Here is a 5,675-nt window from a genome sequence, read left to right on the forward strand (position 1 = left end):
TGTGTGTGTGTGTGTGTATGTGCATTGATTGTGTGTGTTTGTATGTGTGTGTTTGTATGAGTGTGTTTGTGGGTATATGTAAATACAATTGTCTTGCAATCAGTCGCGTGAAGCTCATTTACTAAAAGTGAAATTTGTAAATTGTCCCCAAAAGTTATGTCACATTTGAAGAATTTTTCTTTGACACTTTTTTTTTTTTAAGGGAGGGGAGTTACCTACCTGTTTTTTAAAATTTAAATTTAAATTTCAAATCTGGAAAGGGGGGAGTGTTGTCTTTTATTTATTTATTTTGAAATTTCCAATTTTGCTCTTGTCAGTAGTTTGTGTCTTGTTTGATTTTTAAACAGCTTGTATCTTGTAGCTCATTATTGACTAGGTTGTCAGCATACAAGTTTACTTGGGTATAGCTTATGTATTTTCAGTCTGGACGTGTTTCACAATTCATCCATATTGGAGAGAGTGGTTTTGTGGGAGACCTCTTCTCAAGTCACTGCCTTTAGTGCCCTGTTCTAGCTGATTACAGGGTCATGTATCTCCTCCTGATTCCCCCCTAACTTAGAGCAAACAAACTCTCCTAATTGAGCGTAAGAAGGATGGTGCTGTACTATAAGGTAATAGTTTTATTTCAAACATGTGATCACAAGTGACTAACGTCTTTTTAAATGTTTTCCTTTTATACTACACTTGTGGTCCAGTCCTTATGGATGCATTTCAGAGGCCCTGTCGTATTTCTATGCGGGCACTAATGTAGTTTTGTTCTTATTTAACTGAGACAATGGACAAGGGCTCGACATTTTTTAGTTTATTTTAGTTTCATAATTCTAATGAGTAATAAGGAGGGTAACTGTGTCTGGTCTGAGCCTTCCCACAGTAAGGGTCGCATCCCCTTGTTTCTATGTTTTGGGTATGTTGAGATGGTGCCAAGCAGTCAAGTTCTCATAGTGTTTAGTTTTTCCCTTTGGGTTTTGTTACTCTGCCATAAATTGTAGCACTTTTAAGAATCCCTCTTGTTTCTTTTAGAATTTTTTAGACTGATGTTGTTTCCTGGAGTCTAAACTCACTGAATCTGTTTACTGTGCTGACATTTTGGTTTCTGCTATTAGACTAACAACCCTAACATTTTTATATTAACTTTGTAGTGGCCATGTACAAAGCGGTATTTTTCTGGTACAGTCTCTGATTTTTTAAAGTCTTCAATGTTTGTTTTTTAAACATTTGAGTATGGAGATTAACTTTAGTGGTAAAATTGATCTTTTTTAAAAAATCCTCTACTTTGATAACTCTTTTAGATAATCTTTATATGTCAGTGCAGTGTTTTCCCATGAGTTGAACTCGGTTGAACCATTATTATAATTTTATTAATGTAAAGTTTTAATGCGCTGATGTGTGCCAAGTCTGCAGTATTTCCTTTGCTCCACTCATTATACTTACTGATGAATTATATACCTCTCACCCTTGTCATCTGCTTTCTGATTGCTTTCAATAACCTCACAGTGAGCTGTCCCTCAACAAGAAAGCCGCCAACAGGGTTTACAGATTGTTTAATGCCGCCTGTATCCCATTTCCCCCCACTATTGCATTGTCTTTCACATTCACAGCCTCAACGTTATAGCCAGTATTTTGTTACTGTTGTCACTTTGCCTTTGTCATGTTATGGATATTACTTTTGATGATTTTGAATGTCTCAATGCGTGGGGTAAGATGGTTGTTTGCCTACATACAACTAGTAACTTGGATATGCTACCAATATGACTGTGTGTTAGCATGAGATGGGTTAGACGTAATATTTCAATGGCCCCCCTCAAAATGTTCTCCTTTCAGGAAATATTTGCTTTGTAACTTTTTGTATTGGTTTAGAATTTCAGTTGAGCTTTAAGTGGATTGGTGTGTGTGTGTGGGAGGGGGGGGGGAGCAGTAAAGATATAAAACTGAATTGAGTGTTTTTTTAAAGTAAATCTGAAAGTGTCTGAAAGTGCAGTTTATAAGAAGTCAATTGAGTAAATTAACAAGTATGTTTAGTGACTGTTCATACAGTAGAAAATGAAAATTCACACTGCAAGATGATATGACTTGTTTAAAATTTACTTGCATTGGTACTTAAAGATGTCTACTCTTGTGCATTTTGTACAATGTCAGTGAGATTTGGGTAAATTTGGCTCTGTTCTGTCTTCAAGTCTGCTTTAACATTGCCAGGGCCACTATGATTCATAATACAGTCGAGCACCGGTATCTGGACGGCGGTGGGTCCGTCACTTTTATTTTTATCAGAAAGGGCTGTTGTCACAAGTTAACCATATTTTTAAAACATTCATATATGGAACAAACAACATTTGTACGCAGGAACTAGTGAAGGAAAGGCAGTTGTCCTCAATGTTTTGCCAGTGACTACTGTTGTTTTTCAAATGAGGTCTTCAAATGTGACTGACACATTTGTTATTCGAGTAAACGGTGATAGTGATAACTGCAGAAAAAGGGAGATACTGAAGAAAATCAAAGGAAGTAACTGTGACATTTTCTTTTCTTTGCCATCATGACTAGTACCTAATACGATAAAATGATATAAGGATGGATAGTGTGCACATCTTGTCCCATGTTGAAATAAGAGAAAGGAAGAGTTTAAGAGTGACGCTGATGAGCCTTGTGACTTAAAATTTGCTCCGATGTCAGATCAGGATCATGATGATGTAAGCAACACTAGTCAAGGCACCCCTCCCTCTATTCTAATCTATAATTTCTCGTTCAAACAACAATGCAGTCATAGACACACTTGCAAACAAACACAAACATAATTCCAACACTGTGCGGCCCAGTGCAGCTCCACACTGTCGTCAGTCACATCCCACATACTAGATTTTAGGAGGTTCTTGCTCCTTACGCACACGGCAGGTAATGTCTGCTGTCTTATGACAGAAAAACATACACATGCCAATAAATGAAATTTTACAAGAGAGGCAAAAAACTTACCTTTTTGTGTGTGTTTCAACTTAACAAAGATTTGGTCGATCTGATTATTTTATATCAATATTCATTGGCAGGTGTAAATTTTGTCAGATTTGCTGAGGTATTCAGTTAATAGTTATGGAGTAATTGATTAAAATTATGTAATTGTAATTAGGTCACAATGCATATTTTCAAAAGCCCAAAACGTCCTTAATTTTAATTGTACAACCATAAAACGTAGGTAGAAAGATGCGCCATGACCCCGTAGAACAACGCTACTTGACCTAATTAGGCATATACATTTTTTTGTCATAAGACGGCAAATGTGCATTGATATGTCTCGATACCAGCAGTGTGTGTAACACATTGTGCACAGATGAGCTTGGTAGGTTCATATAAACCTGATACTCTTGATGACGATGATGATGAGTGTGTTATTTTCCATCATGCGAGCAGTGCAATTTGAAATGGGGGACAACCGTGAGGGAAAATTATGGTCAGGCTTTTTGAGGTAAGCTGTTCGACACATCCATGTGGGTGTTCAAGAACGCTGTGCTGCCAATAATTTAGAAAAAGTTAGCGGGTCAGTCAGGGAGTGGTTTGTTTGATCTATCTGTGAAATTTGAGTTTTGCGTGTTCAAATTATCTGTGCTCGACTATTTGTTCAGACTAGGGGGAACGTTTGAATAAGGTGTTTGAGATCTGGTGCCTTGTGAGCTGGCAGGGTTTGCTGTTTTCATTTCTTTTGTTGTTATTGGTTCTTATCAATATCTATGCCAAATCATTTTCTTGTCTCTTCATCCCATAGACACTTTCCTGAGCAGTGATTGAAACTGAGTACACTTCTTTGCTATATAATCATCAGTGAAAGTACCTTGAGGCAGAGAATCTTTTTATAAAGCAGATCTTATATTGTTTATGTGAAGTGGGCTACGTACTCGTATTTGCCATAATATTTGCCAATTCATAACTTATGTGCTGGGGTCTAAGGTTTGAATTTTGTGCATGAATACATACATATATTATGACTTATATTTTTATCCTAGCCATGCAGTCATTTGTGATCCACAGAATAAATATACTTTTTATATGGTGCGAACTATTCTCCTGTCTTTTGTATTTCATCTTTGTGAAAGTAAGTTTCAGCCTTTAGCACGTCCAAAATGAGAGTTTTTTATTTAGCCAAAAAAAAAAGCCATATTTGTGAGTTGATTGAAATCTAAAGTGGATGGTTTCTGTCCTTTTTTTGTTGTAAAATGAGTTACCTCACAGATTCGAGCCCTATGGAAATAGTTACATCACGCTTATGGGCGAAGATTTAAAAAATTTATAAGTATGAAATAATAAAGGGTATGTTATACTAAAGAATATGGCATCAATAAGACACCTCAACCAGACAGTGGGAGGTTGGAGAGTGCCACATCTAGGTCCTACTACTTTACTTTCCCTCTGTTGTTTTTGTCTGTTTTACTTTTTCCTCTCCCTAAATGACCGTTATTGTGTCGATTTGCTTCTCTTTACTGAAACAAACAAACTGTACTATCTGTGGGTGGTTGTCGTGTGCTCTGGTGTGGTTTGCTCCTTCTTTCATATCAGACATCTATCGTCCTTTTCTCTCCTCCTTTTTTGTGTATTTTACGCTCTTGTAACATCTCCGATCTTCCGCACTTATTATATGTCCAATTGTGTTGTAAGTTCTGTAAAACCCTTTCTAAGTGGGTGGTTGACGGGTGCTCTGGTTTGGTTTGCTCCTTTCCTATTAAACAACTGTCATCTTTATCTCTCCTATTTTATATTTGTTACTCTCTTGCAACACAATCTTCGGCACAGGTGGGTGGTTGGCGGGTGCTCTGGTGTGGTTTGCTTCTTCTTTCCTATCAAACATCTATCGTCCTTATCTCCTCTTCTTTTTCATGTTTGTTACTCTCTAGTAACACCTCTAATCTTCTGGTGCTCAAATGACCTTATGCAGTTGCGAGCGCCGTAAAACCTCCACTAAAACTAAATTAAAATATTGGGCACTTTTATGACCTTATTGTGTTGCAAGTGGCGTAAAACTCTTACTAAAACTAAAAACTGTACTACCCGTTCTTCTGACATTAATTTTGTCTTCCTTCATTGTAGGCTATTTGCTGTTGTAGTAGGAGACTTGGATCTGATTCCCGTGTAGGGAAGTTTTTATCCATTGTCTGTCTGTCTGTCTGCTGGGATGGCGTCGGTAGCCTAGTGGTTAGGCTACCGAACTCGTAGTCGTGATATTGCGGATTCGGGGGTTCGGGCCTCAGCTCGGTCCGAGGTTGTGTCCTTGGGAAAGGTACTGTACACGAATTTCCCATTTGGCTCGATCCTTTCGGAGATGGATGTCAAACTCGGGAGTTCCTGCCTCTTAAATAAATAAGCTAATTGTGTTGATAGGGGCGGTAAACCTGTACCATTTCACCATTTCTGTCTGCTGGGATGCTGAATCTCACTCTGCTCGGGTTGGCCTTGACAGGCAGGGCCAAAGCAGCCGACGGCCTAAATTATCTAAGTAGTGCTGATGGGGGCGTGAAATACCAACAATTACGTTATGTGTACTCTTAAAAAAACCCCCAAAAATATGCACAACTACACAGGTCAAGAGAACCGCTAACACGTTGTCTACTGCTAAATACCCCCCAAAAAAACCCTCCCCAAAACCCAACTAAACAACAAAAGTATCGCAATTCATGTTTACCTTTTATGAGACCTCAAAA

This window comes from Aplysia californica, unplaced genomic scaffold (genome assembly GCF_000002075.1).
Source record: "Aplysia californica isolate F4 #8 unplaced genomic scaffold, AplCal3.0 scaffold00009, whole genome shotgun sequence".
Classification (NCBI taxonomy): Eukaryota; Metazoa; Mollusca; class Gastropoda; order Aplysiida; family Aplysiidae; genus Aplysia; species Aplysia californica.